At 37.1% G+C, this 24841-nt stretch overlaps 1 protein-coding gene across 1 annotated transcript in view; it reads left to right on the top strand.

Moving 5' to 3' along the window:
- Nucleotides 1-4897: 4897 nt before the first annotated feature.
- Nucleotides 4898-24841, top strand: part of LOC118265037 (uncharacterized PE-PGRS family protein PE_PGRS46-like) — a 70685-nt gene continuing 50741 nt past the window's right edge. Inside the window, exons 1-26 of the mRNA XM_050706157.1 lie at nt 4898-4935; nt 5710-5742; nt 6048-6080; nt 6211-6243; nt 6374-6406; nt 6537-6569; nt 6700-6732; nt 8205-8237; nt 8368-8400; nt 8531-8563; nt 8694-8726; nt 8857-8889; nt 9020-9052; nt 15170-15190; nt 15321-15353; nt 15484-15516; nt 15647-15667; nt 15798-15830; nt 15961-15993; nt 16124-16156; nt 19396-19428; nt 19559-19591; nt 19721-19753; nt 20383-20415; nt 20546-20578; nt 20927-20959. The gene's annotated coding sequence lies outside the window, so the exon portion shown is untranslated. The remainder of the gene's footprint in view (nt 4936-5709; nt 5743-6047; nt 6081-6210; nt 6244-6373; nt 6407-6536; nt 6570-6699; nt 6733-8204; nt 8238-8367; nt 8401-8530; nt 8564-8693; nt 8727-8856; nt 8890-9019; nt 9053-15169; nt 15191-15320; nt 15354-15483; nt 15517-15646; nt 15668-15797; nt 15831-15960; nt 15994-16123; nt 16157-19395; nt 19429-19558; nt 19592-19720; nt 19754-20382; nt 20416-20545; nt 20579-20926; nt 20960-24841) is intronic.

The following is a 24841-nucleotide window of genomic DNA, read 5'->3' on the forward strand; positions in this document are numbered from 1 at the left end:
TTCTAATTAATTGCCTTACCTACAATACTTCAACGCAATTAATGGTGTTTAAAACACTAGACAACCATTAAAACATAGGTTTCTAAATATACTTTGTAAGTCACATAATAACTATATTTTTCAATACATATGTATGAAGTGTCGTATGTCGTGGTGGCCGGACGTTTAAGACATCCGCTTCTCATACATAAGAGTGTGGATTCGAAACCTACCAACGGCAAGTACCAATGTGACGTTTTCCGAGCTATATCTACTTTCTAAGATTATTTAGACACCACTGACAAACGGTAAAGGAAAACAATATGAGGAAACCTGGGCTTGTAATTTCTAATCATAAGTTTGTAATCGCCAACCTGCATTGGGCAAGCGTGGTGATTAATGCTTAAACCTTATTAGAAATTAGTTAACTAACGAACTCTAAAAAACCTGTACCTTGGAATCTTAGAGATCGCCGGTTAGATTAGCCGGCTCGAATAAACCAACCAATCAGAGCGCCAAACGCCCTCTCGTTTTGATTATTTTAAACGTAAAGCAAACTCGTACTAAGGATACCGTACTGAATGTTTCAACTGCGATCTCTAATACTCCAACACGATTGCCAAGCGTAGAGATTATGGTAAACCGTGGTAATGATGGCATTAGATGCAATCATAATATTAATTAATGATTATTCTACTCTTATTGCATTCCGCAATCTATGACGATGTGTCATAACAGCTTTATGGCGTGGATATGTTCGTTAAATGCCGTAGGGTCAAGCTATCGTTCATTCTATACGAGGTCAGGCAGAACTTAGAAAGGGTGTTGTCTCCAATGCGGTCGATTATGACACGAAATAATTCATATTCTAACTGGTTTTAATATTAGTTAATGATAATTTAGATTGATTAATGAGAGGAGTGGCAGGAGGGTACAGAGGCCTGTAGTTAGACTGTTATGGCTGAAAATGAACGAAATTAAAAAAACATACCGACCAAATTGAGAAAATCCTCCTTTTTGGGAAGTCGGTAAAAGATTAAAATGTTGATAAAATAGGGATGATTTATTTATTTATTTACTCTTTATGCACATTAATGTGTACATAGGTGGGCTTAATGCCGTAGGCATTTTCTACCAGCCAAACCTTTAGGTGGTGCAATGAAAAACCAGTGGTAGGTGCATTGAACAAGTAAGTACGGAAAAGCTCAGATGGAAAAAAATAGAATATACTTACTTATACAAATATATACCAGTATATATTTAAATAACATGGAAAAATAATAAATCTACATAATAACATTACATATACTATTTACATATACTTAATATATACATACTACTTATATCATGATGAAGACTCTGACAACCTCTTCAGAGGAAGCTCCCGAACTCTCCGCTTGAACGTCAAGCGAGTAGACAGCATCCTGACATACACAGCAAGATAGATTGGATCAAAAAAGAAGAATGAAGGAATTTAGTGTGGTGTGTAGGACATTGAAGGAGACGGTTATTGGAAGAGCGTAGATATTTGCTGTGGTTGGCGCAGGTGTACTGAAAAAGAGAGGAAAGATAGCTAGGCGAAGAAGCTGAGTTGAGGAAGGAGAAGAAGTGTGGTAAGCGCCCTTTGCTCCCTGCGCTGGCGTATGGGCAGCCACTTTAATTGCATCCGATGTGCAGAAACGTGATCATATTTACGCAGGTTAAAAACGAATCGAATGCAGTTATTCAGAAGTCGGTCGAGTTTATTGAGGATGATAACTGTATAAAAAAGGTCTTGTTCATTAGTAAGAAAATGCAAAACATATATAAACTAGTATGTACGCAGTTAGGTACATACATGAGTTACACGTACTTATTACCGTATTATTGGGACTTGTTCGGTTCGACGATCCAAAATCCTCACAAACGCCACCTACTGAGCGCAGAAATGAATATATGCATTTAAATTAGTTTTGCTTTAGAAAGACCCTTTACTGTACTCCCGTACAGTCGTATTGCTAAATGCATCGTAGAAACATCATTACAAAGTAATGCAACGAGTTCAGTTTCAAAGAACACGCAACATTGTAAGATAGAGAGCCGACTTTTATAGAAATACTAAGAAGTAATAATATTAAAACAAAGCCGTCCGTTTGAGCAGTTATTTAGAAATTGGAAAGAAATTAACATTCATTTCTAAGTATATTTGCATAATATGCATCTTAAGACGCATTATTTCGGTTCTGAAAAGAGATTGTAAATATCTCTTAACTTTATACTTAAGACTTGCGACCAGCCCCAGCTTCGCTTGTCTGCAACAGTGATATATTATGAACGTATTATACATAAAACTTTCATCTTGAATAACTTTATCTATTAAAAAAATCGCATCAAAATCCGTGGCGTAGTTTTAAAGATTTAAGCAGACAAAGGTATATAGGGCCAGATAAACTTTGTTTTATACTATGTAGTGATATTATGCTATGTTACCAAGAAATGGCTTTCTTTACAAGTTACTACATTCTTTAAACGATTTCCTTGTATGTGTGTAAAATTAAAAGTAAAGTTAAATTAAAAGATGGTCACGCAGAGGAAAACTGGTCACCTTGAAAGTAAAAGACATACGGAAATTGGTTCGATAGCAAATACCTACATCTAAATCAATAAGTGAACGAAGAAATGTAAATATATGCAATCAATAATAATTAATTTTTTCACTATTTGCACAGTTGCAACTTGTAATGTAAACGACGAGATGGTCCGTATAAAAGGTTGCGAAATGAGAGCAGAGGTACGAGTTTCAAACATCCTGTTCCGACTCAACTCTCCAACATGAAAACTGCCGTGTTATTGGTCGTCGCTATTGTAAGTACTTTCAGACGCTTTCTTATTTTTACACTTTTCTTCTCTGCCGACTAATATTTATCTCTGCCTACTTGTCTTCCAACCACATGAATTTTCTACATAGCTGTACCCCACATGTCTTCTAGGAGATTACTTTCGTGTGCTGTTACGTATGGTACTCTTTAAGCTAGGATATTATAATATGTATTTCGTTTTCTCTTTCTCCTTTCCATAAAAATAAGTCGGGTTTTCCTTCCCAACGCTATAACTCCAGAACGCATGAACCGATTTCTACGGTTTTGCATTCGTCGGAAAGGTCTCGGACTCCGTGAGGTTTATAGCAAGACAATTTAGGAAAAATTTCAAGAGAAAATCAGGAAAACAGGGATAATTATTGGTGGCGAAACGGAGTTCGCCTGGTTTGCTAGTATCTAAATAAAACTCTAAAATATAACATCTTCTATATTTTGGACATTGTCGTTTATGATGGTCCAATTTGAGACAAAAACTAAGTTCGCCCGTTTGTTTGTTTCGGTCTTTACTAATTGGAGTTTCACCCTCTTCTTGGCGATAGATCAGATATCAAACTAAGGGTTTAATTGATGGAATAGAGCTCATAGAAACCATTTTGTGTAATAACTTATTAGTACTTGTTTATTTTATTGTAACTTTCGTGAGACATACTAAATTAATTATTATGTTATCGGCTTACCCACGTAATGTTTTAACGAGGAACTCGACTAGTTTCAAGCCATGCTAGAGGCTCATATTCATGAGAGGCACATAATAATTATTATGTTATCGGCTTACAAGTAATGTTACATGTAATTATAATTACTTGTTTATTGTTATTGAGAACGCCTTCATTGCAAGTTTTGTCTACATTACAGGCGGCTCTGGCTTCAGTCAATGCTGGAAATGCTGGCAGGAATAAGCGTGTAAGTATTTAATAATATTATTTTATTGTAACTTTCGTGAGACATACTAAATTAATTATTATGTTATCGGCTTACTCACGTACTGTTTTGACGAGGAACTCGACTAGTTTCAAGCCATGCTAGAGGCTCATATTCATGAGCAGCATTCCGCGACACACGACGCGGCGATTGTCGCGCTGCTACTGGCGATTGTTAATATTATTTAATAATATTTGAATTTACGAGTAAGTCCATGGGCTACTCAAAATATACAACGTGTAACAAAATACCCATATACATCAAGAAGTCCTGATGAATACAGGTTGAATAGAATCTCTAAACAAAGTTTCAGCTTAAAATACGTTTAAAAAATTTAGTACCAAATAATTGATATCGCATAGTTCTTGATTTCAAATCATACAAACGTGTCAAAACACCACAGGGATCCCTCGCCAATATTACGATACATTTCTCCTGTCAATCTGATCACCTAGTACCTGTCTACCTAATTTTGATTCGCGCGCCGGCGCGATTTGAAACATTCATAACTTGGTACCATGAAAACATGAGTTTAAAAAACCCTTCCCGTATCATTTGTTATGTTATCTAGAAACCGTGCAATTGATATGTATACCCCCTTTTTGTTACACGTTGTATAATAAAAGTGATGAGTTCTACACTTGCCTTTCAGTGGCAAATGAAACCTTGAGCAACCTACTAACTGTATTATAAAAATCTTATTAATATACTGTTATTATTTCTCTCCTTATAGGCTCTTTTTAGACGTAAGTACCTTTACTCTTTATTACAACACTAATTTAGCAGCTAGCTTAAGGATAGGAGATGATGATGTAATATAATGCTCATAGCAACCCCCCTGTTGGACAAAGGCCTCTTCTCATTCGGTGAAGCCACGACCATTGATCACCGTGCTTATGTTGCCGTAGCGTTGAGGATATCCAAGTCCATAGGCGGCGCTGATTCGTTTACCGCAATGTGATACAATCATTGTGGGTTTGCAAAAGAAAAATAGTAGGTATAATGTCTAAATATTATTATACATTTGGAAAAAGTTACTAACTAAATTTCGAACCTGCAGAACAATTCTTAGGAGCGGGGACTTTACGTCAGTATTTTAGATTTGAATGACAATTACAATAATAATTTATTATTTATATTGCAGCGGTTGGCAATCTTGTCGGAGGAGTTGGCAAAAGTAAGTTCAACAAGTAACACCTTGTAGATAGTATATATGATTATGTGATACTACGCTGTGATGTGATGTACTTGCTAACAAGCAAGTCACAACTGGGCAAAGGCCTCTTCTCACTCGGAGAAGGCACGAGCATGAAACACTTCTCTCTTAAAAAGGCTCTTTCTTAATATTCTCAATGTACAGGATTAACTCTTCTACAGTATTTATTATAATATGTATATAGATAAATAAGTCTAATGCCCGAATACTCAAACGCTACTCAATTTTAAGACGCTCTCAAATGTAGTTCTGTCTCTATCGATTCTTTATAAAATGACAGAGATAGTACGATATTTAAGTACAACTTAAAATTGAGTAGCATTTGAGTATTTGGGCGTAAGTGTGGGAGAGCCATACTTCGGCACGAATGGGCCGGCTCGACCGGAGCGATACCACGACCTCACAGAAAACTAATATGAAACAACGCTTGCGTTGTGTGAGAGAGGTTACCGGAGGACCAATTCCCCCTTTCCCAATCTTCCCAATCTCCGATTCCCCAACAACCCTTAAATGACTTAACCCCCAAAAGGCCGGCAACGCACTTGTAACGCCTCTGGTGTCTGAATTGTTCATGGGCGGCGGTGATTGCTTACCATTAGGTGATCCGTCTGCTCGTTTACGTATTCCATAAAAAAAGATTATATTAAATAATCCATAAAAAATATTATATGATATTAAAAAACTATTGTAGATTTGAATGACAATTACAATAATAGATTATTATTTATATTGCAGCGACTGGCAGTCTTGTAGGAGGAGTTGGCAATGGTAAGTACATTCACTGTTTATTACAATACTGGGACTTTTTTTTTTGAGGGGGGGAAATTATCCAATGACTTCTCCCGCCTTGGGCAAGGCGAGCGGGAGTGTCAGACTCTTACTGACTAAAAACCACCCCGTTCCTTCTCCTGCTTTTCAACCCGGAGCTCCGGTAAACCCGCTAGGTAGTCCGCATCTCTGGATCAACAATACTGGGACTAGCTAGTTGCACCTAACAAGTTGCTACTAAGTTTCAAACTTCTATTGTAGATTTGAATGAAAATTACAATAATAGATTATTATTTATATTGCAGCGGCTGGCAGTCTTGTCGGAGGACTTGGCAATGGTAAGTACATTTAATGTTTATTACAATACTGGGACCAGCTAGTTGCACCTAACAAGTTGCTACTAAGTTTCAAACTTCTATTGTAGATTTGAATGGCAATTACAATAATAGATTATTATTTATATTTCAGCGGCTGGCAGTCTTGTCGGAGGAGCTAGCAATGGTAAGTACATTCAATGTTTATTACAATACTGGGACCAGCTAGTTGCACCTAACAAGTTGCTACTAAGTTTCAAACTTCTATTGTATATTTGAATGGCAATTACAATAATAGATTATTATTTATATTGCAGCGGCTGGTAGTCTTGTAGGAGGAGTTGGCAATGGTAAGTACATTCAATGTTTATTACAATACTGGGACCAGCTAGTTGCACCTAACAAGTTGCTACTAAGTTTCAAACTTCTATTGTAGATTTGAATGGCAATTACAATAATAGATTATAATTTATATTGCAGCGGTTGGCAGTCTTGTCGGAACACTTGGCAATGGTAAGTACATTCAATGTTTATTACAATACTGGAACCAGCTAGTTGCACCTAACAAGTTGCTACTAAGTTTCAAACTTCTATTGTAGGTTTGAATGGCAATTACAATAATAGATTATAATTTATATTGCAGCGGCTGGCAGTCTTGTCGGAGGAGCTAGCAATGGTAAGTACATTCAATGTTTATTACAATACTGGGACCAGCTAGTTGCACCTAACAAGTTGCTACTAAGTTTCAAACTTCTATTGTAGATTTGAATGGCAATTACAATAATAGATCTTTATATTTATTTAAAATTCTCTAAATTTACATTTTTAAATACTATACATACAAAATAAAATAATATTTAAAAATATAAAAATAGGAGCCGACCAGTAGCGGGAGCATGGTCCAAGCCACCGGTGGTTAGGGCTCCAGAGACAGAAACCTCCTCACAATACGTGCCGTTTCGAGGAGTACTGCCTTCTGCATCAGGTCCTTGATCCATCCGCCCAACCCCAGCCTCCTAAGGTGGTTGTCGAGGCTGTTGGGTATTAATCCGTTGGCCGACACGACTATCGGCACAACGATAGCCGAATCCACATTCCACATGTCGACAACCTCGTGAGCCAAGTCAAGATATTTTATTTGTTTATCTTTTTCAGTTTTCACGAGGTTCTCGTCATGAGGGATGGTGATATCGATTATCATCGTGCGGCGCGCTTGTCGGTCTATCACCACTATATCAGGTTTATTGGCTACAATAGTCCTGTCAGTGATGATAGATCGATCCCAGTACAACGTGATATGGCCGTTTTCGAGAACTGGATCGGGCGCATACTAGTAGTATGGAACCTCAAATTCAACAAGTTGGTAGTGTAAAGCAAGTTGCTGGTGGATAATCTTGGCCACCTGATTATGTCTATGCAAATATTCACCATTAGCCAAACGACCACAACCAGAAATTATATATCTTATGGATTCACCAGGACTATGACATGCCCGACATATGTCAACGGTCCCATCCTTAATAATATATTTCCGGTAGTTATTCGTAAGGATAACTTCGTCCATAATTGCACAGACAAATCCTTCAGTTTCTCCAAAAAGATTACTGAATCGTAGCCAAGATACGGACGCCAGAAAATCTACACTGGGTCCATGAAGGGCCCGGAAGAAGCGTCCGTGGAGCTCCTTGCTATGCCATACCTCCTTGCGGTCATTGACGCTTAGTACCACAGGTTTGCGCCAGTTCTCTTTTGCTAAAGATAGTGGAGTGAATCCATTGTCCACTGCTGCTACTTCTCGATGCATACCCTCGTTTACTTTCAGGAAATATTCCCTGAGGTTGCACACTTCACGGTTATGAAGGGTCTTAGCATTTAATAAGCCTCGACCCCCAAACTTCCGCGGGATGTACAACCTCATGATCGATGAACGAGGGTGATGCATACGATTTGCAGTCAGCAGTGTTCGGACTCGCCTATCCAGGGTGTCAAGTTCAGTCTAAGTCCACTTGAGTATACTAAAAGAATACATCAAAACCGGCATGACCCAACCGTTATACGCTCGCACCTTGTTTCCGCCTGATAATGAACTTTTCAGCACTTTATTCAGGCGGCCAAAGAAGCGATTATAGATTATTATTTATATTGCAGCGGCTGGTAGTCTTGTAGGAGGAGTTGGCAATGGTAAGTACATTCAATGTTTATTACAATACTGGGACCAGCTAGTTGCACCTAACAAATTGCTACTAAGTTTCAAACTTCTATTGTAGATTTGAATAGCAATTACAATAATAGATTATTATTTATATTGCAGCGGCTGGCAGTCTTGTCGGAGGACTTGGCAATGGTAAGTACATTCAATGTTTATTACAATACTGGGACCAGCTAGTTGCATCTAACAAGTTGCTACTAAGTTTCAAACTTCTACTGTAGATTTGAATGGCAATTACAATAATAGATTATTATTTATATTGCAGCGGCTGGCAGTCTTGCCGGAGGAGTTGGCAATGGTAAGTACATTCAATGTTTATTACAATACTGGGACCAGCTAGTTGCACCTAACAAATTGCTACTAAGTTTCAAACTTCTATTGTAGATTTGAATAGCAATTACAATAATAGATTATAATTTATATTGCAGCGGCTGGCAGTCTTGTCGGAGGACTTGGCAATGGTAAGTACATTCAATGTTTATTACAATACTGGGACCAGCTAGTTGCACCTAACAAGTTGCTACTAAGTTTCAAACTTCTACTGTAGATTTGAATGGCAATTACAATAATAGATTATTATTTATATTGCAGCGGCTGGCAGTCTTGCCGGAGGAGTTAGCAATGGTAAGTACATTCAATGTTTATTACAATACTGGGACCAGCTAGTTGCACCTAACAAGTTGCTACTAAGTTTCAAACTTCTACTGTAGATTTGAATGACAAATACAATAATAGATTATTATTTATATTGCAGCGGTTGACGATGCTATAGCAGGAGTGGGCACAGGTAAGTACAAGTTATACCTTGTAGATAGTATATATATATGATTATGTGATACTAGGCTGTGATGTGATGTGCTTGCTAACAAGCAAGTTACAACTGGGCAAAGGCCTCTTCTCATATGAAGAAGGCATGAGCATGAAACACTTCTCTCTTAAAAAGACGGATTGGTGATAATGGATTTCAAATACGTATAATCCTCAGATTTTTTTCATCCTATGTGAGTGGTATCTAAATATAATAAGAACTAGGAAAAATAAAAATACATTTCTCAATAAATCTATTTATGACGAAATCTAATCATCTATCTATATATATAAAACTCTTCCGTTACTGAGTGACTGACAGACAACGCACAGCCGAAACTACTGGTCGTAGACAGCTGAAATTTGGAATGTAGGTTCCTTGGGATATGTAGGGGAGCACTAAGAAAGGATTTTTGGAAATTCAACCCCCAAGGGGGGAAAAGGGGTAAAAACGTTTCTATGAAAAATCTTATTCCTTGGGTTTATAAACTTGAAACTTGGCATGAACACGTACATAGGCAAGTAAATATGTTTGACATTATAAGTTTTTTCAAACTACCCTCCAATCGTGATTTAGGGGTGCGATTGGGTGACTGATTTATTAACGCACAGCCGAAACCGCTCGGTATAGGAGTCTGAGATTTTGAACAGAGGTTCCTTTAGTAACATAAGTGAGCACTAAGAAGGGATTTTTGAAATGTCAACCCCCAAGGGGGGGAAACGGGATAAATTGAGCCGGGGCTGCGGGAAAGTTCTAACGAGATACCGTGGCCCCGGAACGCAAAGGGCAACTGAAGGAACGAGGTAGGTTTTAGTCAGTAAAAGTCTGACACTCCCTTCCGTTCCACCCAGAGCGGGAGAGGTCATTTGATGATTTCCCATCCTTAAAAAAAGACTTTGTATGACAACTTTCAGTCGTCTCTTTAACATACATAATAACATACATAATTATGTACATACATGCATAACATTAATAACATCACGCCTTTAAATCCCTATTTTGTGTTAACACTACCCATATAAACAGCTAAAAGGAAACAAGTGAAGAGACGAAATTTGTCCGCATCCATTTTCACCTAAATTCTTAACGTTAATGAGATTTACTTTTTATTATCAGGTCAACCTAATAGCCTCACATGTACGTATAACTTCGTAAGAATTTTCTTTCAACTCCTAACCGTTGAGGAGTTGTACCTTCCATCATCAGCTCATTCACATGGGATGATGACTATCAGACGCAAATACTTAAACAGATCTATGAAATTGTCAAAAACGTAATTGCCTGTAAATTTGAGGTTTGCCCTTGATTTCCCTGGAATACGATCATCAGATCCTGACTAGGTAACAACGGGACCAACTTGAAAGTATACTCTACCGGAAGGTGGAAGAAAAAGCCCTGTCGAGATCATTAAAAAACGCTATATATAACCGAATTACACGTGGGCGAAGCCGCGGGCGGAAAGCTAGTACTAATATATAATATAATTAAAATTATAATATAACCACTGAATATAATTATATTGTCGGGCCCTTACCACCGGTAACTTGGACCATGCTCCCGCTACTGGTCGGCTTCTATTTTTATATTTTTAAATATTATTTTATTTTGTATGTTGTAGTATTTAAAAATGTAAAGGGGATTGACCAACTTGTATGGGACTTTGGCTATTTTTGAACAATCACTTCAGCTAATAATATATGTTTGATTTATTAGTTCATATCAGTAAGAATGAAGATACAAACTTAGTTTTGTATCAAGATTTATATTTAGATATTTTTTTACATTTTATTGACACTGGTTATGCATGAAATAAAACATTTTTTTCTATTAAAATGCATTATTAATCCGATTCATATGTAATTAAAATATGGTCAAGGAACTCGGCAGGTGGATTAATAATTTTCTGGTACCTTGCCCAGCTCAAAAACCAAATAATAGTTATTATATGTGCACATCAACCTACTGTTCTATGACCCACCATGCAGTTGCAGCAATAATGTTTTATGGCTGTCCTGCCTTTAGTGTTATTTTCATATAATATAAAATATATACAAAATATATTTTCCTACTAATGTGTCTACTTTGTATTTTCCCACGCAATAAACTGCAGTTGCAACACTCACAATGCAAAAGAACAAAGCGAATAATATCTGTAATTTTGACGAAAAACACAATAGATTGACAGCAGATTGGCAGCACTAAAGTCAAATTCAAAACCAACTACTACAAAGACTTGGTCTTATCATAACAAATACCAATAATTATCGAATTTTTTATAGTGCTAATTCCTACAAAGTTATTAGCATCAGACATTTACTAAAATATAAATAAAATTATTGGTAAATTACATTTTTGTTGAGCAGCCTGTTCAAAAATAGCCAGACTTGGACAATCTCCTTTAGAGAATTTTAAATAAATATAGAGAATTATAATATAATATATAATATATCTATAATATATAATATATCTATAATAAAAAAGAAAGTGGTCAAACGCAGAACTTGAAGAACTCATATTTTGCTTCTATCGCGCAAGAGCGTTAGGATCCGGATACATTAAACGGTTAGAAACGTTATTCAGAAGTAGAAACCCCAATAACCCCAAATCTACATCCACACAAAATTCAGAACAACACACAAACAGTATTAATACTCAAGAAATCAGCAGGAGAGCTATAAATTAATAATTAGTAGGGGGCAATGAGCACCGTTTTTCCTGCGGGTCGCGGGACGCGATGCTCATTTTCACCGGGTCAAACCCGAGACGGAGACACCTCCCCACCTCGTGAAATATCTATAATAAAACCCGAGAAGGAGAGACCTCCCCACACTATCTATAATAAACAAAAACAATAGCTATGCATGATAAAACTAGAGATAAATATTCGATAAATAAGGAAGCAAAAGAAAATAGAATAGAATTTAAAATAAATAATAATATAATATGTACAGATAACGATATAAAGTCTGCTAAAATAAAATACACAATAGAAAAATGGAAAGCTAAACCTCTACACGGACAGTTTTACAGATCAGTAATAGATAAAGAAAACATAGATACCAATTACTCGTTTAGATGGCTCAAAAAGCAGGCAATATCTCCCTCACTAGAAGCATCCATATTCTCACTACAAGATCAAGCCATTATCACCAGGCAGCACGAAAGAGACGTGCTTAAGAGAGCGGTGGATGGGAAGTGCCGGCTTTGTGGTGTCAAAGACGAGACCGCACAACACATTGTGGCGGGCTGCGAGCAGCTGGCTGGCACCTATTACACCAAGAGACACAATAACGTGGTGCAGTACGTGTACTGGACCCTCCTCAAAAAACACAACTTGGAAACAACCAGCTTATGATGGAAAGAACAGCTCACTCAACCTCAAGTCAAAGAAAATGATACAGCCAAAATAATGTGGGAGATTCCAGTTCAGACAGATGTCACAGTTACGCACAATAGACCAGATATTATTTACATAAATAAAATAGATAACAAAACATATTTAATAGACATAACAGTACCATCAGATTACAATATAGGAGCCAAAGAAATAGAAAAACTAAGTAAATATCATTTATTACAGAAAGAAATAACCCGGTTATGGAACACACAAGCACAAGTCGTACCCATTGTCATAGGAGCGTTCGGAATGGTAGCTAATAGTATCCACAAATATCGCACACAACTAAACAAACAAACTCTTCAGCTTTATAATATTAGTATAGATAATATTATAAAGCTGAAGAGTTTGTTTGTTTGTTTGTTTTGAACGCGCTAATCTTCGGTACTACTGGTCCGATATGAATAATTATTTTTTTGTTGGATAGTCCATTTATCGAGGAAGGCTATAGGCTATAAAACATCAAACTATAACCAATAGGAGCTGTGCAGAGCGGGTGAAACTGCGCGGAAGTAGCTATATTAGATATATATCTTGTAAAGTAGGTATGTATCTAGTAAATATATATATATATATATATAAAGTTATTGTATAACTAATTAAAATCGTACAGTGGCCATCTTGGATTCACATTTTGACTACGTCATCGCTGACCACCCTCGAATACCTCTAAAACGACACCCGTGACTAAACATTGAAAATTTAATACAGCGGCTATCTAGGTTTATACATTTTGACAGAACCATTAGTTTCATTACCCTTGAAATCCTCGACATCCAACATGAAAACTGGCGGATTTGACTTTACTCCTCCGACATAGACGTAAAAGTACATAGACGATCCCCGGCGCTGCCTACCACGCCACGCGTGTACTGCGAGCGGTTCAAGCAAATTTCATCTTTTCAATAGTCGGCCCTGTATTTACCGCCGAAAGTCCACTGCGGGTAACCTAACATTCCACAAACTTACATTTGCGTTTGGTACAGTAAGCGTGTCTAGGGATCGCGTCGCACATTTAAGTTTGTTTTTTAGTGAATATACTTGTGCGGGATAAAATGTATCCAGTGTTTTGTCCAGGATATTAAAATATAATTATACCAATTTTCATCGCAATCAGACTAGTAGTTTTGTGTGATGTGTAAACATACAGACAGACAGAACATTTTTTAAGCACGCTTTTGGGTTCGTTATCTACCTAGAAACACCCCCTTCTGTTATTCTTTAAATATTCTCCATGTACAGGATAAACTCTTCTACAGTATTTTTTTTTTATGAAACATGCCGGTAATCGAACAGATGTATTACCTGATGGTAAGCAATCGCCGCCGCCCATGGACACTTGAAACACCAGAGGCTTTACAAGTGCGTTACCGGCTTTTTGGGAGTTAGGAATTTAAGGGTTGTTGTTCGGGAATGGGGATGGGGAAGATTGGGAAGGGGGAAATTGGGCCTCCGGTAACCTCACTCACACAACGAAACACAACAGCACTTGCATGTATTATTATAATATGTATATAGAGAGATAAGTCTAAGTGTGGGAGAGCCATACTTCGGCACCAATGGGCCGGCTCGACCGGGGCGATACCACGACCTCACAGAAAACTGACATGAAACAACGCTTGCGTTGTGTGAGTGAGGTTACCGGAGGACCAATTCCCCCTTTCCCAATCTTAACAAACTCCAATTCCCCAACAACCCTTAAATGACTTAACCCCCAAAAGGCCGGCAACGCACTTGTAACGCCTCTGGTGTTTCAAGTATTCATGGGCGGCGACGATTGCTTACCATCAGGTGATCCGTCTGCTCATTTACGTATTCCATAAAAAAATTATATTAAATAATCCATAAAAAAAGATTATATTAAATAATCCATGAAAAAAGATTATATTTTTTTTTTATTATGTTAAATTGGCCGACCTTTGGCCGCTATCTCGCCTGATGGTAAGTGATGATGCGGCCTACGATGGAGCACGTCTGCCCATAAGCAACCTATTCACTCGGGCTTTGAAGACACCCAGGTTATACCCATCAGGAAACACAGACTCCGGCAAGGAGTTCCACTCCCTAGCCGTTCGCACTAGGAAGCTTGAAGCGAAGCGTTTCGTGCGTGTGGGTGGGATATCCACCATGAAACGGAAAATATGATATACAGTGAAACCTCGTTAAGTGAGACATCAAGGGACTTTCAAATTGGTATCACTTATAGAGGTATTCCACTATGCCAGTGTCTCAGATAACCAGGTGTAAATAAACATTTGTCTCATTTACAGAGGGTTCCATTAATGGAGGTGAACATACGGGTTATTTCACATAAAGAGGTGTGATTCTTAAATAAAACAATGTGTTATGTGCACATTATAAATGAATAAAAATAAGTAAATCAACAAACAAAACGATCTTGTCTCAGTTACTGAGGTTTATGCATCAAAATTCACTTCCTGTCTCAGTTATAGAGGTAACTAAGATGATAAATCGAAAGAACGAATCCCAGATAAAGAGGGTTGTTTGTCCCACTAATAGAGGTAATACAGTGCCAATGGGTAGGGACCTCAGTATGAGTTCCATTTGTGGAGGTTTCTCAATTATCCAGGTCCCACTTAACCAAGTTTCACTGTATATGATATATATTATATGATATTAAAAAAAATATTGTAGATTTGATTGACAATTACAATAATAGATTATTATTTATATTGCAGTGGTTGGCGATGTGAGCCAGGGTAAGAACATTAACTGTTTATTACAATACTGGGACCAGCTAATTGCACCAAACAAGTTGCTACTAAGTTTCAAACTTCTATTGTAGATTTGAATGGCAATTACAATAATAGATTATTATTTATATTGCAGCGGCTGGCAGTCTTGTAGGAGGAGTTGGCAATGGTAAGTACATTCAATGTTTATTACAATACTGGGACCAGCTAGTTGCACCTAACAAGTTGCTACTAAGTTTCAAACTTCTACTGTAGATTTGAATGGCAATTACAATAATAGATTATTATTTATATTGCAGCGGCTGGCAGTCTTGCCGGAGGAGTTAGCAATGGTAAGTACATTCAATGTTTATTACAATACTGGGACCAGCTAGTTGCACCTAACAAGTTGCTACTAAGTTTCAAACTTCTACTGTAGATTTGAATGGCAATTACAATAATAGATTATTATTTATATTGCAGTGGTTGGCGATGTGAGCCAGGGTAAGAACATTAACTGTTTATTACAATACTGGGACCAGCTAATTGCACCAAACAAGTTGCTACTAAGTTTCAAACTTCTATTGTAGATTTGAATGGCAATTACAATAATAGATTATTATTTATATTGCAGCGGCTGGCAGTCTTGTAGGAGGAGTTGGCAATGGTAAGTACATTCAATGTTTATTACAATACTGGGACCAGCTAGTTGCACCTAACAAGTTGCTACTAAGTTTCAAACTTCTACTGTAGATTTGAATGGCAATTACAATAATAGATTATTATTTATATTGCAGCGGCTGGCAGTCTTGCCGGAGGAGTTAGCAATGGTAAGTACATTCAATGTTTATTACAATACTGGGACCAGCTAGTTGCACCTAACAAGTTGCTACTAAGTTTCAAACTTCTACTGTAGATTTGAATGACAAATACAATAATAGATTATTATTTATATTGCAGCGGTTGACGATGCTATAGCAGGAGTGGGCACAGGTAAGTACAAGTTATACCTTGTAGATAGTATATATATGATTATGTGATACTACGCTGTGATGTGATGTGCTTGCTAACAAGCAAGTCACAACTGGGCAAAGGCCTCTTCTCATATGGAGAAGGCATGAGCATGAAACACTTCTCTCTTAAAAAGACGGATTGGTGATAATGGATTTCAAATACGTATAATCCTCAGATTTTTTTCATCCTATGTGAGTGGTATCTAAATATAATAAGAACTAGGAAAAATAAAAATACATTTCTCAATAAATCTATTTATGACGAAATCTAATCATCTATACTAATATATAATATAATTAAAATTATAATATAACCACTGAATATAATTATATTGTCGGGCCCTTACCACCGGTAACTTGGACCATGCTCCCGCTACTGGTCGGCTTCTATTTTTATATTTTTAAATATTATTTTATTTTGTATGTTGTAGTATTTAAAAATGTAAATTTAGAGAATTTTAAATAAATATAGAGAATTATAATATAATATATAATATATTTATAATAAAAAAGAAAGTGGTCAAACGCAGAACTTGAAGAACTCATATTTTGCTTCTATCGCGCAAGAGCGTTAGGATCCGGATACATTAAACGGTTAGAAACGTTATTCAGAAGTAGAAACCCCAATAACCCCAAATCTACATCCACACAAAATTCAGAACAACACACAAACAGTATTAATACTCAAGAAATCAGCAGGAGAGCTATAAATTAATAATTAGTAGGGGGCAATGAGCACCGTTTTTCCTGCGGGTCGCGGGACGCGATGCTCATTTTCACCGGGTCAAACCCGAGACGGAGAGACCTCCCCACCTCGTGAAATATCTATAATAAAACCCGAGAAGGAGAGACCTCCCCACACTATCTATAATAAACAAAAACAAAAACAATAGCTATGCATGATAAAACTAGAGATAAATATTCGATAAATAAGGAAGCAAAAGAAAATAGAATAGAATTTAAAATAAATAATAATACAACATGTACAGATAACGATATAAAGTCTGCTAAAATAAAATACACAATAGAAAAATGGAAAGCTAAACCTCTACACGGACAGTTTTACAGATCAGTAATAGATAAAGAAAACATAGATACCAATTACTCGTTTAGATGGCTCAAAAAGCAGGCAATATCTCCCTCACTAGAAGCATCCATATTCTCACTACAAGATCAAGCCATTATCACCAGGCAGCACGAAAGAGACGTGCTTAAGAGAGCGGTGGATGGGAAGTGCCGGCTTTGTGGTGTCAAAGACGAGACCGCACAACACATTGTGGCGGGCTGCGAGCAGCTGGCTGGCACCTATTACACCAAGAGACACAATAACGTGGTGCAGTACGTGTACTGGACCCTCCTCAAAAAACACAACTTGGAAACAACCAGCTTATGATGGAAAGAACAGCTCACTCAACCTCAAGTCAAAGAAAATGATACAGCCAAAATAATGTGGGAGATTCCAGTTCAGACAGATGTCACAGTTACGCACCATAGACCAGATATTATTTACATAAATAAAATAGATAACAAAACATATTTAATAGACATAACAGTACCATCAGATTACAATATAGGAGCCAAAGAAATAGAAAAACTAAGTAAATATCATTTATTACAGAAAGAAATAACCCGGTTATGGAACACACAAGCACAAGTCGTACCCATTGTCATAGGAGCGTTCGGAATGGTAGCTAAAAGTATCCACAAATATCGCACACAACTAAACAAACAAACTCTTCAGCTTTATAATATTAGTATAGATAATATTATAAAGCTGAAGAGTTTGTTTGTTTGATTGTTTGTTTGAACGCGCTAATCTTCGGTACTACTGGTCCGATATGAATAATTATTTTTTTGTTGGATAGTCCATTTATCGAGGAAGGCTATAGGCTATAAAACTTCACACTATGACCAATAGGAGCTGTGCAGAGCGGGTGAAACCGCGCGGAAGTAGCTATATTAGATATATATCTTGTAAAGTAGGTATGTATCTAGTAAATATATATATATATAAAGTTATTGTATAACTAATTAAAATCGTACAGTGGCCATCTTGGATTCACATTTTGACTACGTCATCGCTGACCACCCTCGAATACCTCTAAAACGACACCCGTGACTAAACATTGAAAATTTAATACAGCGGCTATCTAGGTTTATACATTTTGACAGAACCATTGGTTTCATTACCCTTGAAATCCTCGACATCCAACATGAAAACTGGCGGATTTGACTTTATTCCTCCGACATAGACGTAAAAGTACATAGACGATCCCCGGCGCTGCCTACCACGCCACGCGTGTACTGCGAGCGGTTCAAGCAAATTTCATCTTTTCAATAGTCGGCCCTGTATTTACCGCGCAAAGTCCACTGCGGGTAACCTAACATTCCACAAACTTACATTTGCGTTTGGTACAGTAAGCGTGTCTAGGGATCGCGTCGCACATTTAAGTTTGTTTTTTAGTGAATATATAATATATATATATATGTATATATATAGTGTTTTGTCCAGGATATTAAAATATAATTATACCAATTTTCATCGTAATCAGACTAGTAGTTTTGTGTGATGTGTAAACATACAGACAGACAGAACATTTTTTAAGCACGCTTTTGGGTTCGGTATCTACCTAGTAACACCCCCTTCTGTTATTCTTTAAATATTCTCAATGTACAGGATAAACTCTTCTACAGTATTTTTTTTTTTATGAAACAGCCGGTAATCGAACAGATGTATTACCTGATGGTAAGCAATCGCCGCCGCCCATGGATACTTGAAACACCAGAGGCTTTACAAGTGCGTTACCGGTTTTTTGGGAGTTAGGAATTTAAGGGTTGTTGTTCGGGAATGGGGATGGGGAAGATTGGGAAGGGGGGAATTGGGCCTCCGGTAACCTCACTCACTTTGAGTTCACGTTGTGTGAGTGAGGTTACCGGAGGACCAATTCCCCCTTTCCCAATCTTAACAAACTCCGATTCCCCAACAACCCTTAAATGACTTAACCCCCAAAAGGCCGGCAACGCACTTGTAACGCCTCTGGTGTTTCAAGTGTTCATGGGCGGCGACGATTGCTTACCATCGGGTGATCCGTCTGCTCGTTTACGTATTCCATAAAAAAAATATATTAAATAATCCATAAAAAAAGATTATATGATATTAAAAAAACTATTGTAGATTTGAATGACAATTACAATAATAGATTATTATTTATATTGCAGTGACTGGCAATTTTGTCACAGAACTTGGCAATGGTAAGTACATTCATTGTTTATTACAATACTGGGACCAGCTAGTTGCACCAAACAAGTTGCTACTAAGTTTCAAACTTCTATTGTAGATTTGAATGGCAATTACAATAATAGATTATTATTTATATTGCAGCGGCTGGCAGTCTTGCAGGAGGAGTTGGCAATGGTAAGTACATTCAATGTTTATTACAATACTGGGACCAGCTAGTTGCACCAAACAAGTTGCTACTAAGTTTCAACTTCTATTGTAGATTTGAATGACGAATACAATAATAGATGATTATTTATATTGCAGCGGTTGGCGGTGTTGTAGGAGGAATTGGCGATGGTAAGTACAAGTTATACCTTGTAGATAGTATATATGATTAAGTGATACTACGCTATGATGTGATGTACTTGCTAACAAGCAAGTCACAACTGGGCAAAGGCCTCTTCTCACTCGGAGAAGGCATGAGTATGGAACACTTCTCTCTTAAAAAGGCTCTTTCTTAATATTCTCAATGTACAGAATTAACTCTTCTACAGTATTTATTATTATATGTATATAGATAGATAAGTCTAAGTGTGGGAGAGCCATACTTCGGCACGAATGGGCCAGCTCAACCGGAGTGATACCACGGCCTCCCAGAAAACTGACATGAAACAACGCTTGCGTTGTGTGAGAGAGGTTACCGGAGGACAAATTCCCCATTTCCCAATCTTCCCAATCTCCGATTCCCCAACAACCCTTAAATGACTTAACCCCGAAAAGGCCGGCAACGCACTTGTAACGCCTCTGGTGTTTCAAGTGTTCATGGGCGGCGACGATTGCTTACCATCGGGTGATCCGTCTGCTCGTTTACGTATTCCATAAAAAAAATATATTAAATAATCCATAAAAAAAGATTATATGATATTAAAAAAACTATTGTAGATTTGAATGACAATTACAATAATAGATTATTATTTATATTGCAGTGACTGGCAATTTTGTCACAGAACTTGGCAATGGTAAGTACATTCATTGTTTATTACAATACTGGGACCAGCTAGTTGCACCAAACAAGTTGCTACTAAGTTTCAAACTTCTATTGTAGATTTGAATGGCAATTACAATAATAGATTATTATTTATATTGCAGCGGCTGGCAGTCTTGCAGGAGGAGTTGGCAAAGGTAAGTTCAACAAGTAACACCTTGTAGATAGTATATATATATGATTATGTGACACTACGCTGTGATGTGATGTACTTGCTAACAAGCAAGTTACAACTGGGCAAAGGCCTCTTCTCACTCGGAGAAGGCATGAGCATGGAACACTTATCTCTTAAAAAGGCTCTTTTTTTCACCATATGTGAGTGGTATCGAAATATAATAATAATTACATTATCAGTTGAAAAAGCTGTATTGTTATTAACTAAATTTCGAACCCGCACCCTAATTGTTAGGAAGCAGGAACTTAACCTATTCACCACCAGTATTTTATACAACAGTTACAATAATAGATTATTATTGATATTGCAGAGGTTGCCGATGCTTTAGCAAGAGTGGGCAATGGTAAGTACATTAACTGTTTATTACAATACTGAGACCAGCTCGTTGCACCTAACAAATTGCTACTAAGTTTTAAACTTCTACTGTATATTTGAATGACAATTACAATAATAGATTATTATTTATATTGCAGTGGTTGGCAGTGGTAAGTACATTAACTGTTTATTACAATACCTGGACCAGCTAGTTGCACCTTGTAGATAGTATAGTTAAACTTAGTTTACTGGGACCTGGATAAGTGTGAAGTCTCCAAAACTGGAACTCATACCGAGGTTCCAACACATTGGCACTGAATTACTTCTATTAGTGGGTAAAACAATGCTCTTTATCTGGCTTTTTTTTAAAACGTTGCCCCACATTATAGTTTTCTCCTGTGTTGTGGGTGCATTTACAAACATACAATTTAACATGCACATGACACCCAGACCCGAAAAAAACAATTTGTGGATCACACAAAGAGTTGCTCCGTGCGGGAATCGAACCCGCTACACGTTCCACGGCAGCCAGTTGCCCAGCCACTGCACCAACCGTGCAGTCGATTGTCGATTTGTTCTTTAGATTTATCATAGTATGACATAGTTACGTCTATAACTGACACAGCACGTGAGTTTTAAATGCATAAACCTCAGTAACTGAGATAACGTCTTTTTGTTTGTTGATTTACTTATATTCTTATTCATTTATAGTGTGCACGTGTATATTTGAATGAGAATTATAATAATAACTAAATTTTTATGTATTTTGCAGCACTTTCGGAATTACAGACACAATTACCGGACGGTAAGTATTCACTGTTTATTAGATAACACTGATTTGGAAGCCAGTTTAAGATAAAGGTTTGATTTTTGAATGAATACAGATACATTAATTGTTTTTTTTATATTGTTTCAGTCTCATCATCGGTAGCAGAGAAAGGAAGCGAAGATCTGACGAACGCTATGAATTCTATCCAAGAATTGGTGGACTATTTAAAGCAAGAGGGTACGAAAAACATAGAAGAATTACAAGCTAAAGCGAAGGAGACTCAGGAAAACATTATTACAGCTCTTAATGATTCGAGTCTAACAGAAGAAGCGAAAACCCTATTAAATAATGTATTGGACGCCTTGCAAACAATAGATATTCCTCTTGACGGTGTTTCTACTGGCGGTAGCGCTTCTACTTCTACTACCAGTAGCGAAGGTAATTCTGAAACCACTAACGAAGTTCCTTCTGCTGATAGTGGAAGTTCTGCTTCTGATAGCAGTAGCGCTTCTACTTCTGCTACCAGTAGCGAAGGTAATTCTGAAACCACTAACGAAGTTCCTTCTGCTGATAGTGGAAGTTCTGCTTCAGCTAGCAGTAGCGCAACTTCTAACACCGCTACCGTCGAAGTCTCTGCTTAAATTGTTTCCAAAGGAGCACGGATAAAATTGATTCTTCAACAAGTACCTGCTGAGTTAACAGTAAAGTGTTATAATTTAAAGCTTTTCAAATTATGTTCAAATTTGTTTAAATTCTCACTATCCAATCGTTTATCTTTTGAAAATAAATTTTAGTTTGTGTTGCATAAAATTGTGTTTTGATTTCTTTGTGGTACTTAAGTGTTAGTTAGACATTGAGCCACCAATACGGTAGACAGCTTTGCCAAAAAGAATTTTCATTACTTATAACAAAATACATATATAAAAAAGATTATAGAGATAATTCAAAGAGTCCTTTTCAGAATAAGATTAGATTTAGACCAATAATAACTTCAAAATCTGAAATTAACAACAACAACGTCACGATTTTTATCCCCGAAGTGGTGTTCATCAAGGCACGTAATGTCGCTGTACAATGTACACCCAATTTTCACCGTTTGTGATATAAGTACCATGTAATACTATTGCTAATTTTAAATTAATGTGAGGCTATTGCCATACACAATTCCAGACTCCGTGATACCACTGAGAAATTTAATTTAATATTTTGCCCGAACCGGGAATCGAACCCGAGACCCTTTGTCGCACTTGCGACCACTCGACCAACGAGACAGTCAACTGAAATAATGCTCATAAAAAACTAAAAATTTTGGATCCTATCATTTGGATATGCCCAGTGCATATCTCCAAATATGTGAGACTAAAGTCGAAAACCCTAAAACCGTGTTGCCCGACCCTGAAAATGAACCACACACGGCCACAATCAACATAACCCTAAAACATGTATCAAGAATAAATAATTTCATAAAATTACAAATGCAATCAGTTCCTTAATTTGAAGCAATCAGAGGCAGACGGTACTTTGACCGCGCACACATAAATTGTATTGTTCATTCAAGCAATAAGTCTGGTCCGGAATAAAAAATAAGAACAATAATATGCTTTACATGTCTTTTGTTCTTTGGAGGGTTAAGTTAGAGAAATATAATAATAAATGTAGCACATCCTATGGTAGTAGTAGTAGATAGTGATAGTGTGACATTTTTTTAATGGGATAACTCCGCCACACCCTCCTGAAACCGCTGCAACTTCAGTAAAGCCAGTGTCTATAGTAGATACAACCATGAAAACACCGGAACACTGAAATCCGGCGCGTCTCAGGGACATGAATGACTGTTTTGGATCCCGCAACAAAATAAATCAGAAGATATTATTAGAGGTGAAGAACGAGAAAACGCCTTATATCCCTTCGGGGATAGGGGGTAGGCAGAGGTGAACATTACGGCACGTATTGCCGTTATGCAATGTACACCCACTTTTCACCAATTGTGTTATAAGTTCCATGTAAATGTTGATAATAAAATAGGGATGATAACTGTATAAAAAAGGTCTTGTTCATACATACATACATATCGTCACGCCTTTAATCCCCGAAGGGGTAGGCAGAGGTGCACATTATGACACGTAATGTCACTGTGTACACCCACTTTTCACAATTTATGTTGTAAGTCCCATGTGTGGTGAGCCTATTGCCATATACCGGGCACATTTCCAGACTCCGTGCTACTACTGAGAAATTTTCGAAAAACCGAAAAACGCCCAGTAATACTTCGCCCGACCCGGGAATTGAACCCGAGACCCCTTGCCCGGCAGTCGCTCTTGCAACCACTAGGCCACCGAGGCAGTCAAAGTCAAACTAGTATGTACGCAGTTAGGTACATACATGAGGTACACGTACTTATTACCGTATTATTGGGACTTGTTCGGTTCGACGATCCAAAATCCTCACAAACGCCACCTACTGAGCGCAGAAATGAATAAATGCATTTAAATTAGTTTTGCTTTAGAAAGACCCTTTACTGTACTCCCGGCGTACAGCCGTATTGCTAAATGCATCGTAGAAACATCATTACAAAGTAATGCAACGAGTTCAGTTTCAAAGAACACGCAACATTGTAAGATAGAGAGCCGACTTTTATAGAAATACTAAGAAGTAATAATATTAAAACAAAGCCGTCCGTTTGAGCAGTTATTTAGAAATTGGAAAGAAATTAACATTCATTTCTAAGTATATTTGCATAATATGCATCTTAAGACGCATTACTTCGGTTCTGAAAAGAGATTGCGAATATCTCTTAACTTTATACTTAAGACTAGCGACCAGCCCCAGCTTCGCTTGGGTGCAATAGTGATATACTATGAATGTATTATACATAAAACTTTCATCTTGAATAACTTTACACACAAAGGTATATAGGGCCAGAGAAACTTGGTTTTATACTATGTAGTGATATTATGCTATGTTACCAAGAAATGGTTTTCTTTACAAGTTACTACATTCTTTAAACGATTTCCATGGTCACATTTTTCGTAATTTTTATTAGGTCTACTATATTGAATTGAATCATGTGGTTAGACAACTTAATAAAGTGAGTATGCCCTTTCAATTCATAAAAATAACTTCTGAATTTTGGTGAAGTTA

Source organism: Spodoptera frugiperda, chromosome 28, assembly GCF_023101765.2.
Source record: "Spodoptera frugiperda isolate SF20-4 chromosome 28, AGI-APGP_CSIRO_Sfru_2.0, whole genome shotgun sequence".
Taxonomy (NCBI): Eukaryota; Metazoa; Arthropoda; class Insecta; order Lepidoptera; family Noctuidae; genus Spodoptera; species Spodoptera frugiperda.